This window comes from Vicugna pacos, chromosome 3, assembly GCF_048564905.1.
Source record: "Vicugna pacos chromosome 3, VicPac4, whole genome shotgun sequence".
Lineage (NCBI taxonomy): Eukaryota > Metazoa > Chordata > Mammalia > Artiodactyla > Camelidae > Vicugna > Vicugna pacos.
Window position 1 is genome coordinate 101,057,812 of NC_132989.1, and position 26,654 is coordinate 101,084,465.

The 26,654-nt window shown below is 34.5% G+C and overlaps 1 pseudogene; it reads left to right on the plus strand.

Moving 5' to 3' along the window:
- The window catches only part of LOC102545256 (casein kinase II subunit beta pseudogene), a 45,364-nt pseudogene extending 21,299 nt beyond the window's left edge, over positions 1–24,065 (plus strand).
- The last annotated feature ends 2,589 nt before the right edge of the window (positions 24,066–26,654 follow it).

Consider the following 26,654-nt stretch of genomic DNA (forward strand, 5'->3'; position numbering starts at 1 on the left):
TATTTACTTCTCTCTACCTAAATCCCTTAATCTATAAATTATACCTGAGAGGTGATAAAGGCTTAAATACGATGAGATATGTAAGATATGTCAGTCCTCCCTAGACCAAAAAATATAATCTATTATTTCATCAAACCAATTATTTATAGATAACTTTCGTTATTCAACTAGTATTTACTTACTCATTTTGTGTTTCAATTAATATTTAAAACAAGTGTCCTGTGGCTGGCCCTTGTTATTGATCATTTTTGCCCCTTGTCATTATCAATGTTCACCTTTCCATATCATGATACATTAGACATCCTCTTACGAGTTTCCAACTCAGAATGTTTGTGTCTTATGAATTTCATTCCAACACTTAGAGACTTCCTACATTATAATATTTCCAATTTATAATTTTTTAGTCATTTAAAGTTTGGTATTACTCAAATATTCCAAGAGAAATCTCCTTAAGGAGCTGGGTGTACCACTTATTGTAGCTCAGGTTTAGAGAAAGTACAGGCAATTAGAGAAAACTAACAAATTTTAGCCTTCAGCCTGAAGAGTCCCCAGAATATACAACAGTGTTTTTTTTGTTTTTTGGTTTTTTTTTGAGCTGGGAGTAAGGGAAGGGGGCAGGTAGAACTTGTCTTATCTAAAGAGCTCTTTGGAGCAGAAAGAACACTGTGTGGGGATAGAGGCTGGATGAGAGCACTGAAATCCCCCCTTCCTCTGTGGTTGACTAACAAGGCTTGCTATTCCCATGGTTGTCCTTACCATTCAGTCATGCAGGGATGAGTTGGGGGAGTACAAATGTAAGGGGCTGCAGTGAACAAAGAGCACAGAGGTTCACTGAGCAACTATAAAGGACTCGTTCACAAAGGCATGAGACTTGGGCGCTCAGTGCATCTCACAATACAGGAGATTCAAAAAAAACACAAAATTAATTCACTCACAATACTAAAATAATCACCAGTATCACAAAAGATGGAATGCCCAGCTTCACTGCTTAGAGAAGCCTCAGAATGAATCACAAACAGAACAAAGGACAGGTTTCAGCTAAGATAGAAAGGAAGGGTCAAGTAAAATTAATGATACTAGCCAGCAAATGGAACATGTGAAAAAGGACAAATCTGACTCCATACTGGATCTGTTTCATTTACTTTAACAGTTTTATTTTGTTGCTTTCCCTACAAGTTAATAACTTAAGGAATGTTGCATATGGCCTGAAATATACAGGATAGACCATTCTCAAGGCTCTGATTTTTAAAGTATAACTCTTTTCCATTCATATAGAGATAAAAATGTGCAGAACAGAAAATAAGATTTGTCTTGTTGGAAGTTTATAGGAACACTCTGACTGGACCTATGTGGACAGCTGCAAGAACAAAGGATTCAGACACCAAGAAGTTTGCAACAGGTCACACCTCCTCCTCTTTTAGTATAAAAGAAGACTGATTCTAACTCAGGTAAGGTGTTTCTTTGGGACACTAGTCCACCATCTTCTCAGTCTACTGGCTTTCTGAAAAAAGTCACTATTCCTTACCCCAGCAACTTGTTTCTCAATTTATTGTCCTGCTGTGTAGTGAGCAGTAAGAACTTGGACTCAGTAACAAATAGAGTTCTCCACAGCTATGGCCAAGGAGAAGAGAAATTGCCTGACAATGACAGAAAAATACTCTTTTTTTTTTTTTTTTAGAAAAAATAGCACCAAAAAGACAGAAAAGAACCAAATCTTAGAGAAAAATTACTTCCAGGTACAGAAGAAATATTTCCATAGAGATTTAATGATAAAATAAATCCAATAAACAGGAACTCAGAACTGAAAAGGAAGCCCACAGAGAATAAAGCAAATCTCAGTCAAACTAATAAATGATTAGACATGGCAAGTAAGAGAACAGATGCAGCTGAAAATGGAATCACTGACCAAAAATAAAAAAGCAAAAATATACAAAATGATATAATTTGAAGAAATTAGGAAGGTAACAGATAATGAGTACAGAAGAAAATCATCCAATGAGAAGATAATTGGTATTTCTAGACACTTTAACAGTAAGAAAAGGATTTTAAACTACCATGTTTTTCTGAAAGGAAATTCATAAAAGAAAGTAACTGAATTTGAAACCCACAAAAGCACATTGGGAAATGATACAGATAATTGACACTGAGATATATTCATTTTAAGTTGCAGAACTTCAAGAATATAAAAAAGAATTTAAGCAACCAGGCAGGAAAAAAAGCAATTTTCTTTTATGGGGTGAAATTCAAGCTGAGCCCAGATTTCTTACGAGTGCCAATCAGAGCCAGAAGACAAAGGAATCATCAGCACATTCTTCAGGTAAATAAAATATGACCATATATCATACCTAATCAAGGTGCTACTCAGTTTTGAAGCTGAAACATATACATTGTCAAACTTGAAAAGCTTTTAAAAAAGGACATAATGCTCACTGGTCTTTCTTGAAGACAAATTTCAGCAAAAGACTAGAGAAGCAAGCAAAGGACTAATGTGATATTTGTTTTTCTTTTTTAATTTTCAATTAAAACATTTTTTAATTGAAATATACTCAGTTTACAATGTTGTGTCAATTTCTGGTGTACAGCACATTGCTTCAGTCATACATGAATATATATATTCATTTCCATATTCTTTTTCACCTAAGCTACTACAAGATATTGAATACAGTTTCCTGTGCTATACAGTATAAGCTTGTTTATCTATTTTATATATACCAGTCAGTATCTGCAAATCTCGAACTCCCAATTTATCCCTTTCCACCTTCTTCCTCCCTGGTAAACAGAAGTTTGTTTTCTGTCTGTTTTACATGTAAGTTCATTTGTCTTTTGATATTTGTTCATAGAAGACAGAAGTGTCATGTCTGAAAAGTTCTGAAAGTGTGAAATAAAAAATGTCTACTCAGCCATTTTTTTAGACTGAATAAAAGCAACACTCAAACATTCACAAACATGCAGAAACCTAAGACACCTGTAAATGGCTTTCACAAATAATAAAAACAAAACAATGTGAAAAAAACAAATTAGACAATTAAGTCCAATGAACTAAGAGATGAATGTGACAGAGTAACTTATGACTGGAGGAACTATGGTAAAGAAACTGGTGCCATGCTGAATTATGGCAAGGACCCAAACATGTTCACTACCAAGGCAAACTAAGACATGCAAGACTTCAGTGCATTTGAATTGCTGTTGATGTAATAACAGGAAATACCAGAAATATTCTGGCATTTTTTATACTTATTATAAATGTTGGAATAATTTTTAAAACAAGTGTGGATGAAGTGATATCCTAAAGCAATCTCTCTCTGGCCTTATATGCTGAAAGGACTTTCATCTATTTAAAAATGTAACTTATATGAAACAATTGTGGAATTGAAGGCTCTCATAGAAAAATCTAAGTAACAGAAATGATGAAAGTTGGAAGGGAATGGGTGGAGATGTGGGAGGAACTGTAGGTGATCTAATTCTCTGATCTTTCAAGAAGAATTCAATCCCAATTCAAATTATAAAGCTTTTTATATATATAAAAAGATAATGATCCAAACCTCAAATTATTTTTCATAATCTACTTTCTTTTAAATTCAGAGTAACATTTAAGAAGGAACTTGTATCTGAATAATACAAATTTGTACCAGAAATTCATCATGCCTTTCACTATTATTTCAGCTTCTTTTAGTACTGCAAATCCAAGTAAAACTGTATTTTATTAATGTAGCACACATACAACAACTCTCTAAAAAAAGAATAATTTTTTAAAAAGATGTAAGTGAATACATTATTAGGGAGGGGATCTCAGGAGGCAGCGGTGAAAAATGGAGAGAAACAAAACTAGAAAGAGGGCAAAAACAAAGAGATATTAATATTTCTTTTTATTTTGATCAACTTTTATTATACTTTAATGTACTGTTTTGGGCTAAATTGTGTCCCATCGAAAGATGTATTGAAGTTTTAAACCCGGGTACCTGTGAATGTGACTTTATTTGGAAATGGGGTCTCCACAGTTTTAAAGTTGAGATAAGGTTGTATCAGATTAGGGGGGGCCCTAATCCAGTGACTGGTGTCATTTTAAGGAGAAAGATACACAGAAAGGTAGACATACAGGGTAAAGGGCCATGTGATGGTGGAGACAGAGGTTGGAGTGATGCAACTTTGAGTCGAGGCATGCCAAGGATTTGCCAGAGAGCACTCAGAATTTAGGACGTGGCAAAGAAGGATTCTTCCCTAGTGTCTTCTGGGAGAGTGTGGCCCTGCTGACACCTCCATTTCAGACTTCTGTCCACCAGAACTGTGAGAAAATAAACTTCTGCTGTTTTAAGCCACATACTTGCAGCATTTCGTTACTGCAGCCCTAGAATACTAATACAAATACTATAAACAGTAGCCTCGCCAGCAATTTTCTAATTGGACGTGTAGTACTTTGACATGCCTCACACACATGGGCATCTGCCATACTTGCAATTTATGACTTTGCTTCTGTGACCAGACACATAACAGGAGCTTTACAACCGCAACAACACAAAGTGTTGGATGAAAGAACAGTGTTGTTTCTCTTGAGAGACAATTAGAAACTGGTCTCAGACAGGTTAGAAATGAAGAATGCAAAATTTCTGGTAAAAGAATGGAATAAAAGCACTTTACTTCAAACTCATCATTCTCAACCCCTGGCAAAGGCTCAAAAGAACTAAAGAATGGTAGAAAATTTGAGCTTTAATACGACATTAAAAAATCATAATTTCAGGACACAAACTAAATTTACTAGCCCAAAATGTGCAGTATGAACCTAAACAAGAGTGCACAACGTTTATTTTCACAAATGTTGTCAGTCTCTAACATATTTACACATTTCCATAAACTTGAGAGTCATCCTGCATAATCTCTACAAATTAGAGTTAAGACATCAAGAGTTATAGGAAGGCTGTGGGTACAGTGGAATATAGCTCGTTAAGACCCAGATATTTACAACAGAAAAACAGATGGCTGGAAAATAAAAGCAAGGTAACGAACCATTTGTACCTTTTCTATCACAGCGTGATAGTTGCTTCAATGGAAGCTGAACAGAGAGAAGGAAGAGCATTGCCATAGACTGGATGTTTGTGTCCCCCCAAAATTCAAAGTTAAAAATGAACCTTTGGTGGGATGGCACTCAGAGGTGAAGCCCTGAGTCAGTGATCAGGTCATAAGGGCGGACCCCTCGTGAGTGAGTACCACCAAATCTACAGCACCATGATCTTGAACTTCCCAGCCTCCAGAACTGCGAGAAAGAAGCTTCTGCTGTTTACACACACCCAGTCCACAGTGCTGTGTTACCGCAGCCTGCGTGGACTGAGACAGGAAGAGAGGAGCCAGTCCACGACTCTGCAGCTTGCAGTGGGCGCTGGATGCTGTCTCTCGATACTACAGGCTCTCAGTACTACGTTTCCCTTAATTTACTTTCTTCTGTTGTTTTGAGGCATAAACCTGCAAGCCACATTTCCCAGGCACTGTAGATTGCTGAATTTCTCTTGGTTTCTGCCAGTTGTAGGTACTTGACAGGAGGAAGAAGAAACAGAGTATTATTTTGCTGCCTCTCTCGGTTTCCGTCAGCACCTCAGCCTGTGACAGCAGCAGATAAAAGCGCAAGAGAAGATGTCTTGCCTGTGCTCTTCTTGGCAAGGAACCTCCATCCTCGGAGAGGCGGACGCAGGGTGGGGGCAGAGAAAGGCAGACCAATTCTGCAACTATACTAAAATTTATTGAATTATGCGTGTGGAATGGGTGAATTTTATAATATGTAACCTATATTTTATAAAGCTGTTTTTTTAAAGGTGACTTTAGGCAGCAATGAATGTCAGCAGCTTTGAAAGTAGTTTAGCAGAAAGGTGAGAGTGCGCTCCTGGTTGGTGCTTAACAGCAAAACACATTTCTAACAGCACAGACACAGATGGAGCGCTTGCACCTCATACTGTCAGCAGCTCTGGGGCCAGAAGGGTCACATGAGTTGTAGCCTAAAGGCAGTGACAGTTTCTTGATCTATGACGAACAACCCTCCTCCTCCCTTACCGCCTTCAGTCATTCCATCACTCTTATAACCAGGGGTTGGCTATAAATTTCTCCAAACCTAAATACCAAATAGTTTCCCTTATTGGAATAGACACCGGCTGAATGAAGCAAAGGGTTTTGTTGTGTGAGAATCACATCCACCAAATGTATGCTGAATACCAAATATTTTCTGTCAACTGAACAAGTTGTTGACAAAGAGTTTGGAAACAACCCCTCTGAATCCAAAGCCCAGAAAGGCCCAGTTGCCACAGTTGCCAAAATCTCTGACAAGCAGCAAAAATAATTTAAAGATGGGTCATATTTATAAAGATAATAACATGGGCTCCATGCATTAAACACTTTTCTTTAAGTCAGTAAAAGGACATTTCTGATGAAAAGATGGTTACGGAAAAACAAAGGAAAAATGAAGAAAATGCTTCTCATTATTCTCATAGAATTTATAGTTAGCAGCATCTGATGAATAATCAGTGAAATTTGAACAATGAGAAACGAGTGTTCCAAGAAGACGTTACATGATATCCAAAAAATATGGAATTGAGTTGGAAGTCACAACGTGACAGAAAAATGAAAAGCCAGTGCAGAGAATAAATGCCCATTATAGCTGGAAAAGTTAGATGTTTATAAGTAGTTATGAGGGTGACTTTCAGAGAGACAGAGAGGGAGGGAAGGAGGGGAAGGGGGGGAGAGAAAAGGGGATATAAATATGATCACAGAATGAACAACAGACTTAAAAATCAAGATATATCTAACATGCATTGTTGGTATTTTTAAGAAGAACTAAGCAAATAGAACACTTAAAATATAGAAAGGATCTAAAATATATTTTTAAACTTTTTTTGGAAATAAAGACTAGTTGAATATGCAGACTGAAGGAGCTCATAGATTTCCAAGAAATAATGATACCTAACATTCATACCTAACATTCTAAATCAAAGCATATTCTGGTAAGGATGTTAAAATTCAGGTACAAAGGAAGAATCCTAGCAGTAGGCAGGAGTGAAAAATCACGCCCCCTACTAGTAGTGCGCAATACCAAGTTGGATTCGACTTCTTCATGGCAATATTCATGCAAGGTGACAGTTTGATCAGTATCTTTTAGACACTGAGAAAGAATATGTGATACAAGAATTTTATAATCAGCCAAGTTATCCTTTGATGATAAAACTTTTGAGTATAAAGTTACAGCATGCACAAAGTTACACATTTATGAATAACAAGGTCTGAATCTCCTGGGGGAGAAGGCTAGATGGTGATAAAGTAAGAAAAAGGGGGAAATAGAGCTGAAATCAATGGATTCAGTAATGTGAACTAAGGATTGTTTTTTGAACTGACAGAGTACACACCCATTCTGATCCTCTGCCACTCCAGCCCAAATATGTAAAGATCAATTTTTATTTAATGAAAGTGATAGAAATGTCAGTGAGGTGGTTGCAATGATCAGAGCAAAAGTAGCAGGAGTGTTGGTTCGCAGTCTGTTAAGTTGGACTTTCTCCCCATATGGGGAGTCTTGTCATTATGTGAAGCTCATTCTTTCTATGCTACAGCTTTTGCAGACTCAAGTCCTGTAACACCATTCAGAAAGAACTTTAATTAGCACCTATGTCCTTCCTGTGAACTGTTCATGGACAACTTGGCTTTTGGTTTTCCAGTTGAACCCACAAAAATCTAGTCCACATTCTCTTTTAAGGACTCAGTGCTGGAAATGGAAATCCTATTTATTCCCAGCCCACATTTATCTCTATTTTTTCTCTATAGATGATAGATAAATGATAGTCCATAGATGACAGAGAAAAAGACATAGTTAATTTCACACTGAGCTTTCTAAAAAAATCTATTTTCTTGCAAGATAATATTATTACACATATTATTTCATTAGCTTTCCTCAATATTATTAATAGTTGGCATCACAGTTCCCATTTTACAGAAGAGAAACTTTGACTGTATGAGGTCAAACCAATTTGTTCCAAGTTACACAGAAAATCTATTTTGTGGGTGATATTAGAAGTAAGTCTCTGAACTTTCCCACTACCACTTACTGCAGTTGCAAAATGTGCCTACTGACAATTACCTATGATAAATGATCGTATGATTCCAGAGAATAAACTCCAAGTGTTAAAATTAAAAATATGACTTGTACAGTTCTCTCCCCCCAACATTTTTAATGACATCACAGATCTTGTTCAGGAGGATCATAGTTTTTGAAATAAAATATTGGATTTTCATTTCTATTGCTGTAAAGGTAATTATTACAGTTATTCCAAAAACAAGAAAAAGGCAATACTCAAAAAGAAAACTATAGACCAATATCCATCATAAAATAAATGCAGAAATCCTTAGCAAAATATTAATAAATAAAATAGAGCAATATATAAAAATCATTACACACCATTACCAACTGATACTCATTCTCAGCATGCAAGGCCAGTTCAATATTCGAAAGTTATCAGTGTAATTCACCCAATCCTAAAGAAGAATAATTGCTATAATTCAGTGCAGAAAAAAGCATTTGACATATTTCACAACCATTCATGATGTTAAAAACAATCAAAAATCTCTCAGAAAAATAGGAACAGAGACAAACTTCTTCCACTTGACAAATAGCACCTACTGAAATCAAAAACAAAAAGAAAACCAAAACCCAAAATTCCACAATTAACATTATACTCCATGATGAAAGACTGAATTATTTCCTTCCTCAAGATCAAGAACAGGGCAATGATATTCACTCTCACCACTCTCATTTATTATATTATGGGAAGTTCTAGCAAGTGCAGTAAGGTAAGAAAAATAATTAAAAGACAGATATGTGAGGAAAAAAGAAATACAGTTGTCTCTGTTTGCAAATGACATGATTATATACAAAGTAAAGTCCAGGAATACGCCTATACTCAAAAAAATACCCTTCTAGAATTAATAAGTTCAGCAGGGATCCAGGATATAAGGTAACCATAAAATATTAATTGCATTCCTATATGCTAAAAATTAACAAATGGACACTGAAGTTAAAAATTCAATGTTATTTATAATTACTCAAATAATGAAATATACTGAAAATAATCAAATAGTTACAAAACTTGTTATCGAAAAACTATAAAATGCTAATGAAAGAAATCAAAAGAATTTCTGAATAAATGGAAAGACACAGTGTTTGTACATTGGAAGATTCAACTTGATGACTGTGTTAGTTTTGCAAAGGCTGTCATGACAAAGTAGCATAGACCGGGTAGCTCAAATAAAATAAACACATTTTCTCACGATTCTGGAAGTTTAGACTCTGAGATCAACTGCCTAAGCTCTCTCTCCTTGGCTTGTAGATGACCTTCTTCTCTCTGTGCCTTCACATAGTCCTCCTCTGTGTGTGTCTGTCCTAGTTACAAATCATATTGGACTAGAGCCCATCCTAATTACCTCATTTTAATTTAAACACTTTTCTAAAGACCCTATCTCCAAATAGAATTGCATTCTCACACTGTTAAGTCTAGAGGTTAAGGCTTCAACACATAAATTTTGGGGAAACATAATTAAGTTTCACAAAAATAAGGATGCCAATTTTGCCAGAATTGATTTGAAAGTTTAAAACAATTCTCATCAAAACACCAGCAAAAATTTTTGTATAGGCCATATGGAAAACAGCAAAGGAACTAGAAGAGCTAAAAGAATTTAGAAAATGAAGAATATGGTAGAAGGAACCAGTCTACCCGATATTAAGGCGGATTATACCATCTACAGTAATCAAGCCGCATGGTATGGGTGGAGGAATGATGCATAGGTGGATGGAAAAGAAACGAGAATTCAGAAATAAACCCACAAATATGCCCAAGTGATTTTTGACAAAAGTGACAAGAACCATTCAATGGACAAAAGATAACCTTTTCAACCAATGGAACTAGAGCAATTTGATTAGTTAAAAAAAAGTGAGCCTTGACCTAAGTCACAAGCCTTACATAAAAATTAATATCCTTGTTGTGATATTGTGCTATCTGGTTTTTAAGGTGTCACCATTGAGAGAAACTGGGTAATGGGTGCATGGGAGAGGGCTGTCTTATTTCTTAAAACAGCTAATGAATCTGCAGTTAACTCAAAATGAATTTTTATTTAACATATAAATAATAACCTTTAAATCATAAATGAAATTAATGGTCTGGATGTTGATATCATAGAATAAAACCTTGGTCAATTTGGTGTTTTTCTTGTCAAGAACCAGGTGGACTGCTATGACCAGGTCAAAAGAAAAGGTCTGTCATCCTCTCATCCTGCAATCCTCCGCATGAGCACAGTTAGCTAGAAGACAGACCTACTTCCCAGTCAGCTGGAGGAACACATACTATCTAAATATATGTATATATTTCATTTTTAGGAGATGAAAGAACTTCTTAAGCTATAAAATTAACTCTCTAGTGTTAAGGGCTCAGAAATGCTACTTGTTAATTTCATAACTTAGGAAGATCTTTCATTATGATCTTAAGGGAAGGAAAAAAAAACTAGTATGTAAATTAAGCAAAATAAAGCTATAATAAAAGAAAAGCAGAGAGAAAACCCAACAGAGAAGGTAATGAAATTGCAGCGCAGATCATTATAGGCACTTTTGAGAAAACAACTTAGGAGAACATAAAGATAACCATGATTCAAAATTGAAAAATGTTGAGAATAAAAGCAATACATGCAATTTTTAAATTGTTGATAGAAACTCCCCAAATGAGAGAAACTGAGGATGAAAATTGTTTTCTAGTATGATTTAAATTTTTTTTTTACCGAGGAAATTCTTTCAGCCTAACATTTTCCCTCAAGCAGCATTAGGATTGTAACTTTGAACAATTAAAGAGCGGAAGACAAATGACATTTCATTGCTCAATATGTTTACAACCCTAATGATGAAATATTGTTTACTGGCTTTCAATTTTGAGTCAATCTTCAGGTCATGGAAAGAAGACGTTATGCTTAAAGGCTGGAATGAGAACCTAGGAGCTTTGATCATGTACGACTGTGACCTACACAAAGCAGGTTGTGGAGAAAAATTGGGTAGAGAAGAAAGGGAATTAACATTGTCATGTAAAGTATGGAAACTGAATAAAGAATGATAGAAAAATGAATTGAGGTTTAATTACATTGTTTATATTTAAGATAATTGATAGAAAAACAAGAACATAATTGACAAAAACAGAGATGGAGAAGAGGATTTGAATGAGTTAAATATTTCCATTTGATATTGGAGGAATAATAAATCTTATAAGAATTAAGAAACTTAGAAAATAAGTTATACATTGTTTGGGAAAGAAATAACCAAAATATAAACAATTCCAAAGAAGTTGTCTGGAGAGTATACTTAAAAGTGAAGTAGTGGCATGACACTGTTTTTTTAATAAAAGACATTCTTTAACATGTGATTTTTTTTTAATGATCATATATTGCTTAGTTAAAAATAAATATTTTCAAATGATAACCCTATTTACTTATAAGTGATAGTGACTTATAAGATATAAAGATGCTTATTATTGAGTAAATATAAAAAAATTAGAGTGGAAACAGTTTACCAAACTGGACTCATGCATATAAACATCTTTGGAGCATTTTTTATGTGTTAGAATGTTATTTTTCTTCACTTCATGTGACTGAGTTTGGAATATCACCCGCCCAAGGCTCTTTGTTTCTTCCTAGTTACTTGGCTAGCAGCTGCTTCTGTTGCAAGCACATACCATGTGAATTGCAAATGAATAAAATAATTGGTCTTCAATTAGACTAAATTTTCACCAAGTGGATTTTTGTGCCCTGATTATGCCTTCACAGTCTCAATGGCTACACTCACAACTCAAATGTACTCTTAATTTAATTAATTACACTTTTCAAGTTAGGAAATCTTTGTTTTGGGTAAAATACGATTTCATTAAAATGGCCACAATAAAAAATAAGACTCCCCTTCTTTGGGAATATACAAGAGTAAGATTTAAATAATTTTAGCATGGGAAGTATAATAATGCTCATTTCTAATATCATACAAAGTAAATAGTTGGATGAGGGACCATATTCCATTATTCAATGGGATAATTCTATCAGCATTCACAAGTCTTAGCTATAGATTTATAATGCAAATATATTTATAGTGTATTTAAAATTTTTCAATTAAAATCAAGGATAAAACAATTTAGCATTAATAATAATAAAGCATTTATTATAATGTTCCTTTTATTCTTCAATTAAACTCATCCAGTATTTTAAATCTATATTCAATTTCATTACTATATTTATGGATTAAAAATCTTTAGTTTTGCTTAAATTACCCATTAGCATGAAACAAAAAGTGAGTGATACGCTTCCATTTATTTATAATTTAAATTTTTATAAATAATTATAATTTATTTATCAAATATGAATATCTGTGATTATAAATATTAGATTTCAAAAAATGAGAAGAGAGTAAAAGATATAGTTCATGGATTAGTGCTAATTACACGTAATTATTCTCAACATTATTGTCATGTTGAACTAAAACCTATCACAATAGACAAAAAAGGACATTATATAATGATAAAAGGGTTAATCTGCCAGGAAGATAAAATGATTACAAATATATATGCCGACACCATCGGAGCATCTAAATAGACTCTGGAAAATAGACTGCAGTGCAATGAAGTAGGTGGTTTCAATATTCCACTATTAATAATGGAGAGAACATGCAGACAGCTACCTCACAGTTAACTGCTTTATGAGTTTTTCTTCTCTCCTTGCATTAATTTTTTTGCAAATATTAAAAAATGCACATAAACTGTGAAAGAATAAAGAGAAAGATAAAATAAAAAAAAACAAGCAAGAAGGGGCGTTTCCCTTCCTGTTCTTACACAAAACGTAACATAGCTTAGACAGTTTTCTGCAACTTGCTTCTATCACTTAACAACTTACACTCCAAAATATACAATATGTAGTCCATTACGTACAAAACTTTCCAACTGCTTTTCACAAACACATATACTCCATTGGGTAGAAATACTGCAGTTTATATGACTGTTGGATTTTGGGGTTGATTCCAATTTTGTTACCAGTACCAGTAATGTTACATCAAAGAACACTTAACACACATCATTTCAAATTAATTTACCTGTTGGCCTTTGGGACAGATTCCTGGAAGAGGGATTGTAGGTCAAAGGCTAAGTGCATACGTAATTTTGTTAGGTGTTGACAAAAATCCCCTCCTTAGATGTTGTCCTGTTTTACATTCTGAGAAACAAAATGTTAGACTGTCTTTCCTCGTTAGCTGCACCAACAGATTGTTTGAACAAACTTTCCACATTTTTCAAATCTTATAGTGTTTGTGGTTTTAATTTGTAAATTTTTCATCATAATGGTTATAATACAATGAGAAATATAATAGTTTACAACAAACATCGTTCCATCAAAAATGTGAAATCTACATTTGGATCTGAGTGGCTCAGAGTAGTATCCCGGGTTAATGACATAAGTGTCTGTTTAATTATAATCAATTAAGTTAATCTTAGACCATCCATCTGTTATACTCAGGACTGCAGTTCAAAGAGATAGCTAGGAGAAAGAAAGGCAGGAAGGAAGAAAGGGAGGGGAAGAGAGAGGAAGGAAGGAAGGAACGAACAAACCTAGGTCTGAATTAAGACAATAAGTATATGAATAAATTGGAAAGAACTGCTTAAATCAACATTATTACCTTTGTTTGCTTGAAATCAGTGTCATACTTTGAAGTCTGTGCCATAGCTACCTTGTAAAAAACACTAAAATTACCTATTTTGTTCATATTCACATTTCTCATAGACTTTGCCTAGAAATTACGGATTTTAAAGTTCTACTCCATTTCAGCAGTAAATTGTACGTGCATTACCTCAGAAATGGATTGTTGTCTCTTGTTAATAGATATTTTGCTCACCTTATGCTGGGTAGGAGCTACCGATTAATATTCACCCTCAAAGTTTTTATTGCATTTAACACAGCACCAGAAGGGACATTATACAACTAATAAGACGTGAAGTCCGCTTTAGCTGTTTGATCAAATATGTTTCATGCAAACTGCCTAGGAACATCAAAACAATTAGTCAGACCCGAAATTCAATCTGAGCTAGCATTCATATTCAAAGATTCAAATTCAAAGGTAAGTTCAGAGACCAAATATCATATTTTGATTTGTTTAGAAGTGGCCATCTGTCCGTATCAAAAAGCTACTACAGCAGTTTGGCAGGCAGTTTAAAGAACCAAAATAACTACTCTGTGTAGGTCAGGTTCACAGGCATCTGGGTGTTGACTTGGAAAGCACAAAAAGTAATGTTCACGGCATGTGGTACTTTACCAAGCAGCCAGCCAAAAGTGTCTAGAACTTCTAAACTATCAAAATTTGCAGCTCTCATAAAACTATTTTAAGGAAACTTTGTAAATATATATAAAATTTCAAATATTAGTGGCCAATATATTTAAAAACAGCATAAAAATCTAATAAAATGTTACAGATATTGCATGATATAATAATTCTGGTGTATACATATTTACATCCTGACACATTTTAAATGTTCCTTTTTTTTAAAAAAAGGGAGCTTTGAAGATATCAACAGTTTTATTTGTACATTTTATAAATTTTTTTTGCTGGTCAATAGCCTAAATTTTAATTCTTTAAAGCAAATCTAAGGCCACAAAGAGCTACATTCTACCTTGCAGGAGTTCAAGGTATCTTGACACCTCAATGCCTCCCCTTCCTTTCCAAACCCAGGCTTCAGCCTCCTCCCGGGTCTGTGCCCAGGAACTGCGGATCTTTGTGGTTCCTCTTCTTGGAAGAGTGGGTGTTGCAAGGAGTTAAAGATGACTCTTGGGTGGTGAGTTTGGGTTGAGGGGCCAGGACGAGGAATTGGCAGTTGACAAGCTCCCTTGACACCCTGAACTTGTAGAATAGCCTTCAGTCTTGAGTGGACCTCCAGCTGAGCCCTCGGAGTGAGAGCTGCAGGCTGGCAGGGACAAGAGTGACTCCAGAGTCAACCTGGAAAAGCTAGATGCGGGCACACTGCAAAGAGCTCACCAACTTGTGATGGTCACCAGGAACAGTAAGAGGATATTCCCACCGCTGAAGATGAGCATGTCTGTCTGGACCCCAATGCCATGCATTCTTTCCTCCTGGATTTCATGATGGCAAATAGCCACCTCTGGAAGTATGTGAACAGAGAGTAAGCATCTGGGGGTTGGTCCCAGCCACAGGCACATATTGAACTCCTTAAATAAATCAAACTCCAAATTCATATACTATGACTTGAGGGTCTACAGGGGAGGATTACTAGCTGTTTCATTCCCAAGACTTCGTGCATATCTGTCAGGGCTTATCAGAAAGAAGGGGTCACCACTACTAAAACTAAATGCAACTGATTTGCAAAGGCCTGCCGTGATGCAAAACGAAGCAGGGATCACAAAGATAAGATGGAAGAACCCAGAGACAAACAGCAACCTGGTTATTAGTAATGGAAGTGAGTACCTTCTGTCTGCTTCCAATCTGCATCCTCAGTTTGGAAGTCCTCTCTCACTTTTCTCCACCCATGGCTGCTGGGGAAAGTGCTCTGTGCGGAGGAACCTTAGTTCACCTTTCACCCATCCCTGTCGCTGTCCCTTGAAGCTGTGCCTAGGCCCCCCTTCCCACCTGGACAAGCTCATAATTACTCAGCACATAACACTCATTGGGACAATTCTCCAGCCTATTCTGACCGTTCATTTGCATGTTGCCCAGGATCCAATCCCATGAACTTGGTTCAGCTTCACAATGTCTCCACTTACCATTGTGTTACTCCCGAGCACAGAAGGAAACCGTCAGTGCCCCACCCTGCGGTCAGCCTGTAGGGCACCATCATCATACCAGGTCTCAGACTGCAGAGCTGTCTAATGAGCTGGGAGTCCTGTTCTCCCCAGTGAACATGATCTCACCCAAATAATCTCAGGTCCCTTCTCAGGATTCTCAATGTGTAAAAACCACGTCATGGCCACAGACATTCCTGACAACCAATATCACATTTGGCCTCATAACCTCATGGATACCCTTGTCACTACCTTCCAGGTAGAACAAAGCTCTTCTTAAAATATATAGTATAGCTCAGTGGTAGGGTGCATACTAAGCATGCACAAGGTGAGGAGGGTTTCAATCCCCAGTACCTCCATAAAAATATATATATATATATACACACACACACATACTGACTTTTTACATCTACTAGTGTTGATTTGATCTAGGTGCAAAATGACAGTCTCGTGGGTAAAGAAAAAAAACTTTATTAACTTCACTTTAAAACATGAAAAGGACTATATGCTCTGCTGTTTATCAAAAAATAACCCCACCCATCATCTGCAACACCACTTCAGTCCTCAGCTGTGTTTATGTGCTACAGGCGAACTTAAGTATAGAAACAAAATTTAGTTGGCCTATTAAATCACTATTATTTGATCATAATAAAAATGTGTTTGCTAAGGTCCAGAAACTTATTTTTTGTGTCTCATGCAGCATATAGAAGACATTGACACAGCAGAATTAATAAACAACTCGTCTTCTTTAGTGAAATAAAAAGAACACTTTCAATTGTACTCCTTGTTGCTTTGGAGTAGTTTTCAGGTCCCTTCCGTGACAGCTATCATACTTATAGTCGAGCTGTTAAGGACAAAATAAATTCACAGTTGAGGACAACAGATTTTAATTGAAATGGAAATTTCACTGTTCTGCCCTCTAGAATGTGTTTCTTTTCAGCACATGTAATTGTCTCCTGTGTTGTTAAACCTACAACTGCTGTATTTTCCTTCTGAAAAAATAGCCAAAGACAATCAGCAAAACATTTTCTGCAAAATAAAAATGATATGCTTAACAAAAAAAGAAACAGTGACAAAAACGAAGTGCAGGAAAGGTTTAGTGAGAGGATTCAGTATTAGAAACAAGTGACAGACAAAATCCACTAAAATTTGCAAAAGTTACATAGCTCAGCCCTCACTGTAGAAAAAATACATATTTAAGGATATAAAGTACTATTATATTGACTCCTGATTTTTAATGACAATAAAATTATGGTTTATTTAGCTCCCAAATCTGAATTTCTTTATGTCTCTACTAAAAGGAGACTTTTCTTCTCTACTTCCTCAGTCAGTGTATTTCTATAAGCTTTGTAATATATTTTATTATCTTGTCTATTTTTCTTCCCCTCCTATTACCTTTCTTTTGTAAATCTGTGTCCTTTTAGTATTGAATATCATTTTACTGATATTTCTGAAGAAGGAAAAATAAACTTGTTTGAATCATCATTTTGAGTAAACATATCTTTATAGTTTTACCATACCTAAATCTATCAATACAATTGCAGCAGAACAAAGAGAAGAATATGGGGATGAATTACAAAAATACTTCATATTTAGGTACTGCTTATAAAAGAAAAGTGACCAATAAGAGCAATCAGAAAGAGAAAATTTAGAGTTTTTACTGGCATTGAAATCAAGAGAAGAGAGAGAATCAACAGTAAAATACGTTAAGAAGGGGAGAATGGTGAGTTGGTTAGTGTCTTCATGTATTATCCTGGCAAGAAGGTATTATTTTAAAACAACAGTTTAAGTTAGGCTACATGTTATGTCCCCTTGAGAAATATGTTCCTCTCCATGCAGTTCAAGGAGCAGAATTAGCTGGAGAAACAAGAAGCTCATTCTGGGAGAACTGGACAGTGAGTCCCCTGGGGCCAGCATCTCTCCTTACTTTGCTCAGCTCTTCTCGTGGGAAGTGCAGCTTTATTTCATGATAAGCATGTCTATTTATCTGCTTATCCCAAAGTGACAAACTTTCAAGTTTGAACTATAAAAAGAGAGTAAGTAGGGGTGGGTTTTTCCAATGAAAATCCGACTGACATTATTGGCCCAGAAGTCGCCTGGCTTTGCCGTACATCCCTTTCTGTGGTCGTGAGGGTAGGAAGAGCTATGCATCGTTTTTGTTTTTTTGTTCTGTTTTTTTGTTTGTTTGTTTTTGTGACAAAATACATATAACACCTAATTTACTATTTAACCACCTTTAACTGTACAGTTCAGTGGCATTAACTACATTCACATTGTTGTGCAACCATCACCACCATCCATTTACAGGACTTTTTCATCTTCCCCAGTTGAAATTCAGTACCCTTTAGAAGATAACTCAGCACTCCCCTTCCCCGCTTCCTTAGACAAGCCCACCCCACTCTCTGCCTCTATGAATTTGACCACTCTAGGTACTTCATGTAAGTGGGATCATGCAATACTTATCTTTTTGTAACTGGCTTATTTCACTTAGCATAATGCCTTCAAGATTCATCCACACGGCAGCATGAGTCAGAAATATATTCTTTTTAAGACAATAATATTCCACTGTATGTGGGTTTTGTTTATTCATTTATCTATGGATGGGCTCATGGGTTTATTCCACCTTCTGGCTATTATGAATAATCCTGCTAGAACATGGGTGTCCTGATATTTTTTGAATCCCTGCTTTCAGTTCTTTGGGGTATGTGCTCAGATGTGAAATTGCTGGAACATGCAGTAATTCTATGTTTAATGTTTTGAGGAACAGATATACAATTTTCCATAGCAGCTGCACCATTTTACATTCCCACTAGCAGTGCACCAGGGTTAAAATTCCTACAAACCGTCACCAAAACTTGTCATTTTCTATTTGTTTCTGACTTTTGTTTGCTTTTATTTTTGATTGTAGTCGTCCTAAAGGGTATGAAATGGTATTTCACTGTGGTTTGAGTTAGCCTCTTTTTCTTTGGCAGTCCCTTCTCTATGTTAAGTTTTCATTTCTTCAATAAAGCCTATTTCATAACCCCTGCTACGTAATGTTGAAAAACTTGTCCCAAAGTTTTACATAACAAATAGCAACCAAATAGATAGAGAGCTGCATTATAACAGGTAGAGACATAGAAAGACCCACTTTTCACAGAATGGCAATGACAAAGGGACCTACCTAGAGGTCACATCAGAATTATTAAGTAAGAAAGTGACAGATGTTTTCTGACTTTTGAAAATCAACTTTTATATAATTAAACTGATAAATAAATGCATTGGTAATATGCAGGCTACATATCCATGCGTAGATGTGTGTATGTATATAGACGTAATTTTGTATATATATATATACATATATATAACTTTTTTGAGACAGAGAGAGAGAGAGGAAGCCTAATATTTTCCTTCTAAGTAGCAACAAAATTTTGGTCTTGGTTCAATAAAAATTTTCATTAAATATGTATCACTTAGCTGGACTAATTAATAGTCTGATGCTTCTTATAATCATATTGCTATATTAATTCATCTATAACATAACATTTTGAATAGTCATAACATAAAAGAAATAAGTTTGAGCATTACTTTTAAATCAAGCAGTAGTCATTTTCTTAAGAATATTGAAATTTGGAAATATGAAAAGCATACCTGCCTTGGTTCTACTATTATTCACTCATCATTTTTGCCTCTACACTACTTCTATAGAACACTCCAGAGTATCACTGAATATGGAAGGGAGTTAATCTCCTTGGCATTTAGAAACATCCAAGTGACCTTTTTTCGGTCTTTAAAATATGTTTCTTATAACATAGGCTGTTTCACTTTTCTGTGGAGAGCTCAACTATGTTTTAAAGTGCATGTAAAGAATGTTAGCTTTCTTTTGTGTGTACTAGTTACTTCTACTTACAAAGTTACTTCTACTCACAGTTATTTGCTAAAAATTGCTCCAGGTTGTTTATGTCAGCTCTGTTTACATGAGTCTTCTTTCTTTTGACTTTGAAATAGATCTTGCAATGTTCGTATCCTTCCCTGTAGTGCTTGAGATAAACAATCACCTTTTTTTATATAGTTGCCACTCATGTTAAGGATAGTCAAAGGATATGTGAACAGTTAGCATCAACTTTTTATCTTATCTATGTTTTGTTCCTACAGAGGTCTAAAATAATGTTCTAAAATGCCCTACAACAATTGCCTTCAAAGTTGTTGATTATTAGCAAAATATGAACTTAATCATTTATATAAATTGAAGGATGATAAAGATTTGTCTTGCCTTGAAATGATGTGATATTCCTTTTGACAGCGGTCTTAACAACTTAACCATTTATATATGATTCACTTGGGAAATTATACCAAGTGATTAAGAAACATTCTTATTGACACATCAGTATGATTTTGGGAAATATATTCAAAAACTTTAATTATGAATATGTTAGAGAAGTAAAATTTCAGAAAAGTTATTTGAAACCCACTACAGTCATCATTGATCTTTATCTACTGAAGATTCAAAAGTATACAGTACATAGAAAGTATATAGTATACAGAAACTCAAAGTTTCCTATTTAGGGTAGCTTGGTTAGTAAAATATTTATCTGAAACAATATTTGAAGTATTTAGAACCAGTTTTATTTTTCTTTTGTGAGGGACATTTGTGGACATTTTTATTTAATCCTCTTAAGGCTGATATTTCAGCAGAAATTCAGCATTTTAAGTCTAATCAAAATTTTCAAACTGGTCAAAGACACACAAAAACACACATTCATGGAATTGTAAGTTGTGAACATTTATTTAAAATTGCTAATGAAACATTTATTGATCTAACTTAAAGAACTTTATGAGTGTTTTGATCTTGTTTTATTGCTTTAGGCCTAACCTTTGAAAGTCAATGTTCTAATCATTCTTATGGAAAATTAAATTTATAACAAATTTTTACTTTTCTGTCCACTATTTCCAAATTCTAGTCTTTTTTTAAATTACTATGCACCTATAAATATTTATTTTGGAAAATATTGAGCAAACTTCTTTTGTCCAGAATGAAAAACTTTAAAAGTTGAAGACGGATTACACAAAAGAACACATGCTTTTCTTTTCAAAGGAGCGTGGTTTGAAGAGCTTATAATGACTTAGCAAAGGTTTTCTGAAGATCAAATGCATCTTAAATGTGCCTTCTTTTGAGTGGTAATTTCTAAATTAATTGGAAGCATGCAAAGTGGTTCTAAATTAATGGTAAAAAAATCAACTGCCAATTTTTTAAACTGGCCCTTTAAGTTTTATATTAATAAATCACAGTTAATGATATACATTAAATTTTTCTGATTAAGTATCCAGATTAAGTTCATCCAAAGAAGAAATAATGCATTTCTACATTAACTTGTGATCATTGGAGCAATGACTGTATCAAACTAAATAATGATACTTTGACAGTGTTAAGGTGCAAATGTATGCGAAAGTAACATTTTGCCAAAGAAGGGAAGATGTACATTTGTACTAGCCCTGATTTAAAGCTTTCGTACAGGATTATTTTTTTGTCTGGAAATGGTTTTCCCCACATATTGCCTGGCTTACTCCTTCAGTTTCACTCCTCACAGAGACCATATCTGACCACTCCACATCAGTCACCCCAATGGACTCTGAAAACTATTGATCTGTTAGGTTTTTTCACAACATGAATTTTTAATTAGCTATACTTTCATTCATATAGTCTCTGTATTGTTTATGGATTGCCTCCCCTGCTACTGCCAGAATCCTTTGGGTCTAAGAACTTTAGTTTGTCTTATTATTGATCTATCCCAAGGACCTAGAGCCATTTTGGAAATTAGTCAGAGCCCAATATATATGCGTCCAAAAAAAAAAAAATTCGATAATCTAAGAGAAATTTCAGGAAATCTTCTCTTGTCACAATCACATAAAAATATGTAATGTCTTTAAAACAGCAATAACTAATTCGATGGGAAGAACAGGCTGAAATGAAGAGATAATAGTGAGTCAAAATTGAGTGAGATTAAAAAAATACTGATAAGAAATTAAAAATGCAACCTAAAAATTACAGCCACACTAGAGGCCCTAAGACAATAAGAAACATTAATATGATTATACATGTCACAGAAATAACCTTTTTTGAGTAAGTTACTGGATCAGAAAACAAAGCATAAAGTCTGAGTTTTAAAGATGAAAGACCTACAAATATAGCCAGTTGAAACCAAAATACCCCAAATTTTGACAAAAATGTTAAAAAAGATAACTACATACAAGAAAAATATTTAAAAAGTGATGAAGAATAAATGTCAATTGATACTTACAAACTTACTTTACAAACAATACTAGTCTAAAATAGGGATATGATTAGTCTGAAACCATTGAGTATCAGAAAATAATGATGAGGAGTACAAAGAGAAGTTAATAAAAATTCAGTGATAGTGCAAGAAGAAAAAAATTAAGTTCAATGAAACAAGAAAGTAATAGAAAAGGAAACAGAAGTAATTGAATTACTGAACTGTAGGCTGTTCTTTCTACATAACTATGTTCTCAATCTATTCACCTTTTGTCTCCATATTTGCAGCATACTTTGGACATTTTAAAATAAACTCCAGCACAATTTGAAAATGTATAAATAGTAAGTGTTTATATCACATTTCCTTAAATCAGTGTTATAAAATTAGTAATTAATAGCAAAATTCGATAAAATAGTATAAAGGTAAAAAAACACATTTCTGAATGTTTGTGTAAATAAGAAAATAAAAGCTGAGTTTTTAAATTTCTTATAAATACCAAAATCAGTTTTATACCTCAAAACTCAAGTATAAGGACAGTTCAGAAAACCATTTGCAATATTTACAAAAGCTGAAGATACACGTTTCCAGAGATCAATTCCACTTCATATATATATATACACACATATACACCTAAACCCCAAAATAGTGCATTCATGAGTTCACTAAATTAAGATATGCACTAGAATATTCATTATAGCATTATTTTGAGCCCAAACTGGAAATTACCCCCATAAGTGTCGTCACAGGAGAAGCCATAAAAAAACTGAGGAATATTCACATAATGAGAATCAATGATCTATAATGTATATAATGCATAATTTATTAATATTAAGTACATAAAAAGACAACACTAATCTTTGGTTTAGAAGTCAGGGGAGTAGTTAGTTGGAACAGTAATTGAGATGAGAATGTTCTAGGTTAATGGTATTCTGTTTTTGATCTAAGTCCGACTAAGCAGGTATCTTCTGACTGTGAAATCAACCCACTGAGCTGAACTCTTGATAATGGTATTAGTCTCTACTGATACTACACTCAACAAAAATTGAAAACTACATAGAAATTAAAAATAGCATTTCCATGTATTGCTTTTTAAAATTCATTAAAATAAGCAGAAAAACGTTCTAATCATGTCATGCTTTGCAAAACAAAATAAAAGGAAAAAAAAACCCTAAATTTCAAAGACTTTTAAGATTCAAGAAAACAAAATTACAGAGACAAGCATCAGAAAATCAGTAAGAAAAAATAAATAAGTGATAAATGTAAAATAAATTACTTAAACACCAGGAAAATAGTGTTATTTATACTGGTTCGGTGGGCTCTGTGGCAACGAATTCTTCTGTGAAATGGATGAAGACTAAATCCAGGACAAATTTAATCTCACTGAACTCAATGAGCAGATGCCTCATGATGGGCAAGCTCTAGACATGATCTTAGACCTGAAGTCTGATGAAGAGCTGGAAGACAAGCCCAACCAGAGCGACCTGATTAAGCAGTGAGCTAAGATGCTGTATGAGTTGACCCAGACCCCCTACCTCCTCACCAACCATGGCAGCACCCAGATGTTGGAAAATAACCAGCAGGGAGGCTTTGGCTGTTGCCCTGTGTGCACGGTGAGAACAAGCAATGCTTCCTACTGGCCTTTCTGACATCCCAGTTGAGGCCATAGTGAAGCTCTACTGCCCCAAGGGCATGGACGTGTCCACAGCCAAGGCACCACGGAGGCAGCACCACACGGAAGGCTCCTGATTGGGCACTGGTTTCCCTCACATGCTCTTCATGGCGCACTCCGAATGCCAGCCCAAATGGCCTTCCAACCAGTTTATACTCAAACTCTACAGTTTCAAGATTCATCCAATGGTCTACTAGTTCAAGCTGCCTGCAGCTTCAGGAGCCAGTCAAGACGTTTCACTGATTCCCACCCTGACGTGTCCCTCAGTCTTTGACAGCTCCAATCCTCCCTGCCACCCTTTAAGAAACCCTCTATGTTTATTATTTTAAATTAAAAGAGTCATTATTGTGGTCGGAGTATGGAATAAAGTGGGAAAAAGGCAAAAAAAAGCATTTATTAAAAATGTATATAAATTATAGTTAAATCTCTCTTTAAAGGGAAAGACTTGATGGCTCCTGATATAGAAATTGTGAAATGATACTGCTTTTAATAATTCTATGCTAATTTATTTAATTATTAAATGAAATTGATTATTTTATTAATATACATCAGCGATATTGATTAATGCAGAAGAATACTGAACAGTGCCATAATAATAAAGAATATAGTTTTTTTAAATCTACAAAAACTACCATGTTGAAAAGGTATAGGAATCACATGATTTTAGGGAGGAATTTTTCATATATCTAAAATCAATTAATTCTCAGTATTTAAACTGTTCTGAGATGTAGGTTGAAATAGACTGCTGTGTCAAACCACAGACTGAATAGCATTTTTTCCAAAAAGCAAATCTCAAACTTCATTAGTAAGTAGCAATTAAATCTTAAGAAAAATATATTTGTATACCTTATAAAATTAATCCAATGTTTAATGAAATTTAAAGAAAGTATCAATAGCAATACCCATATCTAAAATATGACAACATACTTCAATCCACATGTATTTGAAAATATTCTGGAAATTAATTGAACATATTTACTCCTGTAAATATGAAAAGAAGCTTAAATCAAGATATTTGACCTCTCCAATCCTCCAATGCCACCATTTAAGAAATCCTCTACATTTTATAATTTTAACTTAAAAAGTCATACTATACTATACAACCTTTTATTTTTGCCTTGGAACAGAGAGTCAAGTTAAAAAATAATGAATAATTCAATTAAATCAGAGTGTATGGGAAATCTGTGTACATCAGTAGGGAGACACTGGATAATACATTAAATTGAGAATTAGTTATGTCAACTGGGTTGATAAAACATGACATCTCTTAGTTGGAGAACCAAAATCCCAATCCCACCTCAGTGGAAACCATCAAGGTGCCGATCTGGAGAGTGTTTTTAGTTATCAAAATCTGGCTCGGCTAATTCACTGACTAATGAATTCACTACAGTTCTACGTCAGTAACAACAAATATAGACACTGTAATATCCATGTTCTTCACAGTATATTGTTTGCTAAGCACTGCATGTTGCTCTAGTTTTTCTAATAAGTGTTAGTTTTTGCTAACTAGATCTTTCTACACCTATCTGTTCTTGAGGTGCTTGGATTTATCCTGTATGCTTGGATTTATCCTACGTTGAAAACCATGGTTAGCCACTTCAGGGTTAGATATCATGAAGTATTTACATAATCCACAATGGAGACTCTGTAACAAGGTACAGGAGTCCGGAGTAGCAATTTATAAACGTATAGGTGTAAATGGGGCAACAAAATAATAAAACGAAAATTCAAACAACCCCTTTCAAATAAATAAGCACATTTGTTGAAACATTGAATCACAGAGGCAAGGAGAGAGATGAGTAAGAACAAGAAGCAGAAAGCTGTGGTGTCTTGGAACGCCATGTACATGTCAAGTGCCCAGTTCTTTCATGTAGTCTTGATTTCAACTGTATTTAAAGCATGGATCATAAATCATAAAGGTTTTTTAATTTGACACCCTTGGAGGAAGAAAGTGACAAGTGTGATTTTCAGATTGCAAAGTGTAGTTCGTTATTACACTTTGATGTGAAGATCAAGAACAAAGTTGGAGAATATTTATATACCACTTATCCTAATGACACACAGAATAAGAAGTTTTAGCCATAGCTCATCAGTCTGAAATTTAATATCTCTTGTTTACTGAAAAAGGCAAAAAGCAAAACTGTGACAATCATATGTTTTTCAGTTATGTCTCGGGTGAGCTATATTGAGCATGGTATTTGTAATACCCATTGAATGCTGCTGCTGTTCAAATGGGTATTGCAACATACTTTCTCGTTCACCAAAATTTATAATCTATGTTAGAAACAGAAAATTTAATTTACCAACTTTCTCTAATTACCTATACATATATCCCAGTTACCAAGTTTTAATTAATGTGAACATTACATACACTTATATAAATCATCTTGAATTATGAAAAACATTTCAAACTATCTTTCTAGTATATTGGGAAGGTAAAATTAAAATTTAATTTAGAGTAGATTCACTTAACGACATTTTTCCTGAAGATTTTGTAAAAAATAGTATTTATTGTTACCTCTATCCTTAGAGGGATTGACTGAGTCTCTTAGTATCAAATGACATAGGTAAAATCTGAGATAACTTGTTTCTTAATCACATGGGTTATGAAGTATATACATCCTTGCTTCAAATCCTTATTCTGATGCTTTCTCGTTTCACAGTCATGGGAAAAGATACCTAACCTGTATTAGACTCAATTTATTAATCTGTGAAGTTGACATACATAGAATTCCTCAGAGATTAGTTGAAGAGATTAAATAGCATAAGCCACATAAAGCATACTATAGCACAGAGAAAATGATTCAAATGTGTCCATCATTATTGGTATTAATTTCACGGTTACTAAATGTATTGGAAATTCCATGCAAACAATCTCTTTACAGTGTTCCTCACTTTAGAGGTATTATGAGAGCTAT